Source organism: Leptopilina heterotoma, unplaced genomic scaffold, assembly GCF_015476425.1.
Source record: "Leptopilina heterotoma isolate Lh14 unplaced genomic scaffold, ASM1547642v1 Lhet_115, whole genome shotgun sequence".
Taxonomy (NCBI): Eukaryota; Metazoa; Arthropoda; class Insecta; order Hymenoptera; family Figitidae; genus Leptopilina; species Leptopilina heterotoma.
This window is the reverse complement of record NW_025110834.1, coordinates 1,208,691-1,221,124: the sequence shown is the minus strand read 5'-3', so window position 1 is coordinate 1,221,124 and position 12,434 is coordinate 1,208,691. Positions and strand designations below refer to the sequence as shown.

The following is a 12,434-nucleotide window of genomic DNA, read 5'->3' as shown; positions in this document are numbered from 1 at the left end:
ACCAATAAAAAAAAATTACATGAAAGTACATCTTCGAAGGAATTCCACTTTGCATGCAAAAATAATGTAACATTAACAAATACGTAAAAAAAATCATTAAATAATTTATTTTATTATTAAAAAAAGGTTTGACAACTCGAATATTTTTACTAAAAAATTCCTCACTTTTTCAAGGCTTTTCTAAGCTTTGAAGCCTCATATTAAACTAAATGTTTTTATAGAAACTTGTTTAGGGAGGGAACCGTCGAAAGATATAGAAACTGATTATATTTTACAATGAGGAAAACAAAAGATATTTAAAAAATACTAAAACCATGGAGGGAATCCCTAACTGGGTGTGTGACGGAAGGTTAAAAAAAAGGTATTTACTTATTTTTCATATAGAATTCGAAAAAATTTTATTTAACCAAAACAAAACCGCCTGAATATTCGTAAAATCTTTACGTTATTATATTATGGCTCAAAATTTTTGAAGCGTGCCACTAATTTTTCGATGGAGATATTTTTATATTTCATATCAATAATTTTATAGTATTTTCGTACCAAAATATGATCCCAAAGTTGTTTTTGCAAAATTTTAATTTTTTTTAAGAGTTATTGTTTAAACAATTTTTAATCAACAAAATTATTAAAACATTTTTTTCTACAGTTCTATTTGATGGATTTTAATAAAATTTGAAATGAGTAATATAAAATACCCCTGCTTTCGAACAAAAAATATTCGTTAAATTTTGTTCATAATTTGTTTAAAATATCAACAATTTTACAATTTACTGTTCAAAAATGTCTACAGCCTACAATTTTTAAACGATTTGAGTGTTCTTTGTTTTAAATTAAAGGGGAATAAATTCTTATGACATCCCTCAAGGCTGATTTTTCATATTTTAATTGTTTATAATTTTTTAGTTTAATAAAAGTTAACACATTAATAACTGATTTTAAATTTTAACTGATCTAAATCAGTTAAAATTAATCCAATATGACCACCAGACAATTAATAAAACATAAAATAATTTATTTAAATTGTTGTAAACAATATTAATTAACAAATAGATAACTTTGATTCCTCTTTACTAAAAAAGGTTTTTTCCACGTTTAATTTTTCATTTAGGTTCATTTAAAGAATATATGTCCCTTTTGTTTAAAAACTAACTTATTTAAATTCTTAAGAGATCCTAGAATGCCGATTTTTTAATTTTCAGTTATTTATATATATTTTTTTTGTTACTCAAAGTTAATAAATAAAAGCATGATTTTTTTGGAAGAAATTATATTTATTTTTTTATTATAATCAAGTCTTTTGAATTTGTAAACATTTTCGGTACATTTCTGTTTCATTGAGTAGATCATTTTTATGCGAGTAAATATAAAAAAGAAAAAATATTTTTTGCAGAAATAAGCCATCTTTTTCTTTAAAAAATAAATAATTTGTTTATAACAAATGTAATTATTTTAAATTTAAAACATGCTGAAAATGTTTAAGTCCAGTCGCCCTACATGTTTTTTCGTGACAAAATTGATACTTCACTTTTGACTGTGGATTCATATACCCAGGTGCGAATTTGGGTTGGCTGCCAGAGTTTGAAGGTTGGCCCAAAGTTGGCCTAACTTTGGCAAGCGAAGTTTAGGTTGCCAGAGTTTGACCAACTTTGGCAAGTACAGGGTGCCCACCATATCTTCGTTACAAAATTCCCTGACTTTTTCCTGACTTTTTAAAACTGTCATATGGGAATTAATTAATAAAATAAGGTTAAAAAAGGTTTAGTAAATACAATAAAGTATAATTTTTATGAAATTAAAACAATTAGTGATGCCGTAAGACTCAAGACTTTTGAGACGGAACGAAATAATCATCCTCAAGATCAAGACCAAGATGAACGTTTTTCTTATGGAATTACCCTGTGAATTTTAGTTACAAAATTATAATTGTTTAATGTGAAATATATGACCACTGAAATTTTCATTAATTTAAAATCTCTATTCTTGGAAAAACTACAATATTTTTAAACACTAATTTTTTTGAAATTTTTCAATTTATTGTACAAGTTTACAATAATTTCAAGAAAGAAAAAAAATTTTAATTTAGTAATAACATAGCAAAATCTCAACAACAAAAATGATGTCAACAAAAAATGCTACTCTTGATGAAGTTTACTATTTTCGCCTTTCGAGAACCCAGTGGGCACCGGGACATGGGTTGTCTTTAGGAGGTCTATTAAGTTGGCACCACTACTTTTATATTTTGAGTTATCAACTATGTCACAATTTAGGGCTCAAATAGGGCTCTTCAACGCTCAAAAATAAAAATTTGACGCCCCTCATTTTTAAAAAAAAACTTTGATTCTGCTAGCTTAACGTTAAGTTGGCACAAATTACTCTATAACTTCAATAAATAATTACAAATCAAAAAAACTTTAACGCTATAATTTAGGGCTCCACATTTCTTTTAATAAAACCTTGTTTTTGCTAACTTAACGTTAAGCTAGCACAAATTCTGTTACTTCAATAAATAATTACAAATCAAACAAATTTTAACGCTATAATTTAGGGCTTATTTAGGGCTCTCCGATGGACAAAGAACAAACTTCTTAAAAATACTCTTTATCTAAAAAATTGCCCAATACGAGGTATTTTTTTTAAAAATGGGGTTGTGGAGATTTTTTAGGCAAAAGGGTATTTTTAGGAAATTGTTTTTTCATTAATTAGAGAGTTCTAAATGTGCCTAAAATTATAGTGTTTAAAAATGTTTGATTATTAATTATTTTGATATAATTTAAGAGTGTATCTGGCTCCAGAAAAATGATGAGGTAACATTAACGTCCTTTATTTTAAATGAGTGTTTTGAAAGTGATTTTTAGGATTTAGAGTTTCTAACTATAAATAAAAATAGTATTTTATAAATTTGTAAGGCTGGAAAAATGAATTAGATAAAAAAGGTCATTTTTAAAAAATTTTTTAAATATAAAAAAGTAGTTAAGGTAATTTTTTAAATTTAAGGGTAGTTTTTGTGAGGTTCGTTCTTTAGCCTTTGGAGAGCCCTAAATGAGCCTTAAATTATAGCGTTAAAATTTTTTTGATTTGTAATTATTTATTGAAGTTATAAAGTAATTTGTGCTAGCTTAACGTTAAGTTAGCAAAAACAAGGTTTTATTAAAAGAAATGTGGATGGGCAATTTTTTAGACAAAGAGTATTTTTAAGAAGTTTGTTCTTTGTCCATCGGAGAGCCCTAAATGAGCCCTAAATTATAGCGTTAAAGTTTTTTTGATTTGTAATTATTTATTGAAGTTATAGAGTAATTTGTGCCAACTTAACGTTAAGCTAGCAGAATCAAAGTTTTTTTTTAAAAATGAGGGGCGTCAAATTTTTATTTTTGAGCGTTGAAGAGCCCTATTTGAGCCCTAAATTGTGACATAGTTGATAACTCAAAATATAAAAGTAGTGGTGCCAACTTAATAGACCTGTCTTTAGGGCGTCCTTAGGACAACTTTAGGACGTCTATGCCCGTTCAAAGGACGTCCAAAAGATATCTTACATCTTAAAGACATCCTTAGGACATAAGATGTCTTTTGGATGTCTTTCGAACGGACATAGACGTTCTAAGGACGTCTTCAAGACGTCCCATGTCCCAGTGTCCACAGGGAATATTTTCAGAAATTATAATTTAAAAACTTTAAATTTCATAATCTATTCAAATTATTGTAAACTCAAAAATTCCAAAATCCAATTATTTTTCAATTTTTAAGTAACATTATTCTCTAAATACTTTATAAATAATAATTTCATGAAACTTATTTAAGATTAAAATTACTTAAAATAAAATCAATTTCTTATTTTGTAAAAATTAATTTTTTTGTCAGAAATGGAGAAAGTTTTAAATTTAGTTTTAATCTTTGAAGTGATTTTAAAGTTTATAAGCAGAATATGGAAAATTTAAGAAGAATTAAATGTTTTTAATATTTTCAATGATTTCAGGACACCAAGAATCAGAATTTTGTTCTAATAATCCAACATCAAAAAAGTTACGGGACTTTGAAATTTTCTAAAATTTTCAAAATTATAAAATTCTGAGTTCTGAGATGTTTGATTAGAGTTCTGGCATCGTCATAAAGAGTTCTATAAGTATTTCTAACGACATTTTGTTTTAAATCCAAAATCAAAAAAGTTATAGGACTTTAAAATTTTCAAAAAATTTTAAAATTCAGAGTTCTGAGAGTTCTGATTAGAGTTCTGGCATCATTGCGAAGAGTTCTAGAAGTAATTCTAATGACATTTTTCTCTAAGCCCAAAATCCTAAAAATTACAGAACATTTAAAATTTAAATTTAATTTAAAAATTTTAAATTGTATCCTAATGTAATTTTTAACTTTAAATTTCTTTTTAAATTTTCAAAATCTTAAAATTCAGAGTTCTCAGAGTTCTGATTAGAGTTCTGGAATCGTCATAAAGAGTTCTACACGTATTTCTAATGACATTTTTCTCTATACCAAAAAACCAATAAGTTACAGGACTTTGAAAATTACAAAAAAATTTCAAAATTCAGAGTTCTGAGAGTTCTGACATCGTTTTAAAGAGTTCTGTAAGTATTTCTAATGATATTTTACTCTGAACGCAAAATAAAAAAAGTTACAAGACTTTGAAGATTTCAAAAAATTTGAAAATTCAGAATTCTGAGAGTTCTGATTAAAGTTCTGGATTCTACATAAAGTGGTCTACAAGTAATTTTAATGACATGTTGTTCTAAATCCAAAAAGTTACCAGCCTAATCAAATTTTCAAGATTTTAGAATTCAGTGTTCTAAAAGTTCTAATTACTGTTTTGACATTGGCATAAAGAGATCTTCAAATAATCCTAATGAAGTTTTGATGGATACTTAAATGCCAAAAGTACAGTATTTATAATTTTTTTTAAATTTCGAAATATATATTAATAATAATAAGTTTTTTTCACGTTAACATTATTGATTTATCTTATTTTATTTAGTTAATAGTATAATTGGATTTTGCTTTGCTAATGTGAACAATTTTTTTTATAAATATGTCTGGAAAAATGATAAGGCGAATAGGGTACCTAAACAAAAAAAATTTTAAAAATTTAACTACATTTTTTAAAAAATTACTATTTTAGAAGTGAACAAAATGTATTTTATATTTAATGGAACAATACATCTTTTTGTTACAATTCTAACGTTTCCCATTGACCAATACTATTTAGGAAAATTCTTTTTTGTTCGCCCTTAGAATTAAAAGATACATTTTAGAAATGACGTAATAAAACCAAAATACTGCTTCCCATTTTTATAGCTTTTTAAACACACTATAATGCAAAAACTCACTTTGGTCTATAAATTTCAAAAAATTTATTATAAAATATTTGAATTAATTAATTCAATGATATACATTTATAATTTTTAAATTTACATATCATGTTTCTAGAAAATTGTTATTTTATTGTATTAATTAAAAAAATTGTTATATAAAATCCAATTTTTCAGAACTCTGAATGTTCAATTTCTGACATTTTTGAAAATATCCCAATTCTGTAATTTTTTGGATTTTGTGCTTAAAGAAAAATGTCATTAGAATTACTTCTAGAACTCTTCGCAATAATGCCAGAACTCTAATCAGAACTCTCAGAATTCTAAATTTTAAAATTTTGAAATTTTTTGAAACCTTTAAAGTCTCGTAACTTTTTCGATTTTGGATTTAAACCAAAATGTCATTAAAAATACTTATAGAACTCTTTATGACGATGCCAGAACTCCATTCAGAGCTCTTAGAACTCTGAATTTTTAAATTTTGACAATTTTAGAAAATTTTAAATTCCCGTAACTTTTTTAATTTTGGATTTAGAACAAAATGTCATTAGAAATACTTATAGAACTCTCTATGACGATGCCAGAACTCTCAGAACTCTAAATTTTTAATTTTTAAAATTTTTCAAGTTTTGTAATTTTTAGGATTTTTGGCTTAGAGAAAAATGTCATTAAAATTACTTCTAGAACTCTTCGCAATGATGCCAGAACTCTAATCAGAACTCTCAGAACTCTAAATTTAAAATTTTTTTGAAAATTTCAAAGTCCCGTGACTTTTTCGATTTTGGTTTTAAAACAAAATGTCATTAGAAATACTTATAGAACTCTTTATGACGATGCTACACGGAAAAGTTCTTGGGCGAGTCGCTGTACCTGTTGTGGTGGCGCTGAGTGACCAGTACCTATGGTAAAGTGACAGCCCCATTTTGGTAGCTCATTTCACCCACAGAGACTGCTGCTTTCCTACTGTGGGGCGTCAGAGCTCTCTTGTGGGGCATCAGAGCTCTCTTTAGAGAGAAAGCAGAAAACCTTTTCTGTGGGAGGCGAGTGAGAGACGTCTGCTCGCCCAAAAACTTTTCCGTGTAGAACTCTTTTCAAAACTCTCAGAACTTTGAATTTTAAAATTTTAGAAAATTTCAAAGTCCCGTAACTTTTTTGATTTTGGATTTAGAACAAAATGTCATTAGAAATACTTATGGAACTCTTTATGAGGATGCCAGAACTCTAATCAGAACTCTCATAACTCTAAATTTTTAATTTTTGAAATTTTTTGAAATTTTTTAAGTTTTGTAAATTTTAGGATTTTTGGCTTACAGAAAAATGTCATAAGAATTACTTCTAGAACTCTTCGCAATGATGCTAGAACTCTTTTCAGAACTCTTAGAACTCTGAATTTTAAAATTTTGAAAATTTTAAAGTCCAGTAATTTTTTTGATTTTGGATTTAGAACAAAATGTCATTAGAAATTCTTATAGAACTCTTTATGACGATGCCAGAACTCTTTTTCGAACTCTCAGAATTCTGAATTAAAATTTTTTTTTAAATTACAAAAATAAAAATTAAAAAAAAGTAATATTAATTTTCTCATATTATTAATAATTTTTTTAAAAAAGTAATAAGATTGTAAATCCTGAGAAAAAGTTAGCCCAATTTTAAAAAATAATGATTGAAATTCATAAATTTGTACCAAAGTTATAGCAATTTGAAAAAATTTGACAACTTGAAGCGAATTCTGTCGCGTGCGGCTGCCGCACATCTATCTCCGAGTTACCCCACTCTACCGTCGCGAGCGAGTTAATTAGTAAACTATACTTTGACTCGATTTTTCATTGCTTGCAGGAATTCAATTATTTTCAAAACATTTTTAATTGAATTCCTCAGTAGAATTCAAATATTTTGAAATATTTCTATAAAATTCAATTATTTCCTAAAATTTTAATAAATTCTTCGAAACAATTCAACTATTGTTATAAATACTAAAATTCTTTGCAAGAATTAAATTATTTTTAATTCAATCTGAATAGAATTTCGCGAAAAAATTAAATTATTTTCAAAAATTTCCATAAAATAATTCAATTTCAACAAGAATTTAAAATTCTTCTCAGGAATTCAATTATTTTCAATACAATTTTAAGAAAATTTTTCTTCATATAAAATTCAATTGCTTTCAAAATTTAAAATTAAAATTATTAAAGAAACAACATTTAAATATATTTCATTAAACTCCATTATTTTAAAAAAATTCAAAGAATTTCTTCAAAAGAATTTAATTAGAATTTTTTAAAATTTCAATAAAATTCATCGCGAGAATTCATTTATTTTCATGAATAAAAAAATCCTCTAAGGAATTCAATTCTTCAATTAATATATATATTTGAAAATAAAAACTTCGAATAATTTAAATTAAACTTTTTGAAAAAAAAAAATTCTACAGAATTCTTAGTTTAAAAATATGAAAAATTCAGATTTTTAAAGATTTCTATTTGAAACTTTTTCAAATTTCAATTACTTCGAAAAATTTAAGCTATAATGCTTTTAATATTCAATTATTATGTAAAATTTTAACTGAAATTCACTTTTAAATCAATTTTTTTAGAAAATTCTACGAGAAATTAGATTAAAATTGTATTAAAAATAATTGAATGTCTGTAACAAATTTTATTAAATTGAGAAATGTTTTTGAAAATAATTTAATTCTGGAGAAAAATTTTATTATTTATATAAAGATAATTGAAATTTTGAATAGAATTTTTTTTTAACTTTTCACCATAATTGAATTTCTGAGAAGAATTTTATTACTTTTGAAAAAATAATTGAATTCTTATTGAGACGAATTTTAATATTTCTTCTTAAATAATTGAATTCTTTTGTGAAATTTTATTGAAATAGTAGATATTGAAAATAATTGAATTTTGATAAATTATTAAAATTAATTAAATTTCTACGAAGAATTTTATTAAAATTATTTTGAAAAAAATTGAATTGTTAAAAAGAATTTCATTATAATTTTTGAAAATAATTTAATTCTTTCAAGAAATTTCATTAAAAATGTATTGACAATAATACCTAAATTCTAATAAATAAATTATAGCAAAGATTTTTACACGGAGAAACTTTTAATACCACTAATTCTTAAAACTGGTGAGACATTTTAGTATGTTAGGTTAGATTCAAGGGAAAAACGACATAGGTTATAGAAATTGCTATTGAGACTATCAAAAACACTCATTCAGTATATATTTTACAGTTCTTCATAAGGAAACTAACGAAAATTAGTATGTTGTTTTAGAAAGAAAATAATAATTTTTGCAAAGTTGGGAAAGCCATGAATTAAAAAGAAACACAACAAATTAATTGTCTATAGATACTCATAGAGACGATAGTGATACTTGGATCTGATGGTAGATGGCATTAGTGTATGTCACTGTAACTGTAGGTAAATATATTTAACACGACGTAAGAACCTAACCTATATTATTAACGCACACACGCACACGCAAGTAAAGACACGACGATTGGTCACGGAAACCGAAAGATCGCACGATTCGTTAGAAGTACACAGCTGAATCGTCCTTATATATTAAACGAGTGGAAAAATATGTGCCTTCGAGAGAGAGCATTTTTTAAAATAACTTACTAATCAAATTATGTAAATAAGTAAAAGTCGTGAAAAAAATTATGTTATATTGAGGAACAGTTCTTGAATTTAATTTGGCATGAGGAGACATTCACGTTTATTAATAAAAGGTTTTTTTCTTTCATACACGTGTGAATTTCAACTTCGAAAACATTAGGGTTAGTTCGCGACGTCAGGTGATGGACTCGGTGATGCTCGGGCGAAATCGGTTAAGTCCGCCCGCAGTCCTTCCAAAATTGGTATGTTACGTTAGAATGTCTGTTATATATTCTATCTATATGTGGAAAAAAGGTTAGAATTACCGTATTATTTCACAAACAAAAACTAGCATTTTATTCTTTTCTAAAGAAAAATAAGACTATTTCTAATGCAGATAGTAATTTTTGTACACCGAAGGTTGCTTAATATATAACGAACTTATCATATTTTCGTATTAATGTTGAAATTATTAGCACAACGCACGAAAAATCCTCACATTCTAACGTACTTTTAGAATAAACATAACCAAATATATTTAATATTATAAGAAAAAGTTTCTCCGTGTAAAATAATTAAATTTCTTTGATGAATTTTAATAAAATGTTTAAGAATAATTACATTTTTCGAGAAATTAGATTCAAATTGTATTAAAAATAATTGAAATTCTGCCATGAGTTTTATTATTTATGAAAATAATTGAAAACAAATTTTTTTAATATTCAGGGTTGCCACAAAACATCGATTTTAAAATTCCATGACTTTTCTAGGTTTTCCAGACCATTTTTTAAAAAATTCCAGACCCAAAAATAAAATTGTTTTGGCGTATGTTTTTAGCTAATTACGACAAAAAATATAAAATCCTTCAAGTAAATTGTTAATAAAATAAGTTATTAATTTTTAATTTTATTAATAACAAAAATTTATGTTAAAATTTGTGAGATTATTTGAGATACGCTCCGAAAAAAGGTGTGAAGCAAATCTTAGGAGCAAATCTCTTTAAATTTAAAAAATTTAGTTTAGTTCAGAATTTTTCACAATTAAACAGGTATTTTAAACATTTTAATGTTAGAACCCCTTTAAAAAATTTCAAAAGATCGAAGTCGGGGAAATCAATTACTATAAATATAAAAACTAATTTTTATAGAGAAACATTTTGTGAAAGAAATGAATATTTCATGTGACAAATTAAAAATTTGTTGATAAAAAATAAAACAATACGGTTCTGGGTTTTAAATTATTCAATTTTAAAATAAAAAAAAGCTAACTCATTGTCAGATTATTTAATAACTGAAAACCTTAAAAAAAACTAATCACTGATTTTACAAAGTTTTTTATTATTATAAAATTTTTAAAAAATTTTTATAAATAAATAAAAAATTTCAGAAATTATTTATTAGAAATTTGTCTTCAGCTAAGTGTGAAAAAGTATATAAAATATTTACTAAAAGGGAATTTGAAGTTAAGAAACATGAAATTCAGAATACGTGACAAATCGGATTTCTATTATGGAGGTGCAGCAGACGCACGTGCTATTGGTGTTCTTCTACAACAACAATTGCAGGCAAGAGATTCTGGGAAAGATGAACACTTTTTGTTTTTGAATATAATATCGAACATGAATCCCCCCCTTCAAAGTATTGAATTTTCAAGAGGGAGCAGCACCAACCAATTAATTAGAATTAAACAAATGATTGTTTAAAAAATTATATTTAATATATTCTTTCTAATTTATTCTTTTTTATTGTAATAATGAATATTACAAAAATATAATCACTGATAATTGCTTAACAGATTTAACTTCAAAATTTATTTAATTAATTTACTAATTTAATTTTATGTCAATAACATTTAAATGTTGTTTTTTTTTACTTTGTCTTTATTTTATAATCAAACAAACATATTTTCTAATTCTAGAATGTTTCATAATTTAATATTAAAATCTATTATTATTAAAATGTACTTTTAATGGAAAACAAAAGTATTTATAATTTTATGAACAATTAAACATATATGTTTAAAATTAAAATTTAGTTTTCTCAAAAGAAGAAGAAAAAATGTTTTCAAAAAACATTCGCATCTGACACCATTACATCGATTTTCAACAGGGACGAACTTTAGAATTTTGATACCTAATTATAATACTAGGTAAATCTAATTTTTAAAAATAATAATTAAACTATAAAAAGGTTCGATTTAAAAAGTAATTTTATTAACGTACGTAAAAAATTATTTCTTAATAACTGAGACATGGAAAAGAAGCTGTACATGCATAAGTGTGCATTTGAGAAATGCTCTCACCTCACAAACACAATCAAGTATATACATCAAATACTACATGCCTTGTCTTCCGACACACAGGGAGGATATTTCACAAGAAAAAAGTGTAAATAAAACCTTAACTTTGCGATATGTTTGTTTTTTGCACAAAAAAAGAAATAATTGGTAATAAATGCTGCTTTATGAAATACTAGACTAGCGTTGTTTATATTATATACACAAAAGACATCAAACTCCTGCATAGAGAGCGTAAACAAAATGGATGTTTTTCTAAGTGACAGGTCAAGTCGTACACTAGTTGGAAAAAAAGTGTCTAAATCAAAACATCGCTTTTATTTGAAGAAGAGTTTAAAGAAAATTTCACTTACCAAGTCTCGGCTATTTAAAAACTTTCAATTTTGACTGATGTAAATAGCGCAATCAGCCGACTCCGAGAAAATCGCGAACAGCGAATTTCACCACTCGATTGTTACATTCTTGAGTGAAAACTCTGTCACACTAAACACTTTCACTCAATCACTATAATTCATATTGGCACAAACAAAAATTCTACAAGTTCGATTTCACAAAACTTATTACATTAAACATCAAATCATTATTTGTTATTTCCGACGCCAAAAAACTACGTCTGTAATCGACATAAATCAGCTACAATCTGCAAGAATCTGCGCTGGCGCTGATCAGTGATCACATTCTGTGTATTCGTCAGGGCTCGAGTATAAAGCAGCGTACACAATGGTCTCAGCTGCCAAGCGCAGGCAGAATTTAGAGTGAAAGAGAGATAGACAATTGGAGTGAACGAGAAAGTAAATAATTTCGTTAAAAAGGGAAAAAGTTTAGCCAATAACACCTTCCGATTCAATGGAAATAATTCTAATAGAAAATTCTTATTGGTTGAACGTTTTGTAACTAGGCCTTGAGTGTAAATAAAATAAATAGAAGAATTAAGTTATTTAAAAATAAGAAATTATTGTATAAGAAATAGAAAAAATTGAAGGTTTTGTATCAAAATTCGTGGTGATTTCATAGTTTATGAGGCAAACACAAAAATTCCGAATTTTCTTATGAATTCTATTTTAATTTTTTCCAGTATTTTTAATAAAAATATTTTACTTTTCTTGAAAAATTTTTTTATTCTATTTTTTTAAATTGCTAATTTTTTATTTTAAAAAGAGAAGGAAAGAAACGAGAATCGATCATTTGATTGTTCAAGATTCGAACATCTAAGG

At 25.8% G+C, this 12,434-nt stretch overlaps 1 protein-coding gene across 1 annotated transcript in view; it reads right to left on the bottom strand.

The window, feature by feature from the left end:
- Positions 1–11,907, bottom strand: part of LOC122509176 (lysine-specific demethylase 4A-like) — a 56,754-nt gene extending 44,847 nt beyond the window's left edge. The window contains exon 1 of the mRNA XM_043623017.1: positions 11,574–11,907. The gene's annotated coding sequence lies outside the window, so the exon portion shown is untranslated. The remainder of the gene's footprint in view (positions 1–11,573) is intronic.
- Positions 11,908–12,434: the final 527 nt, after the last annotated feature.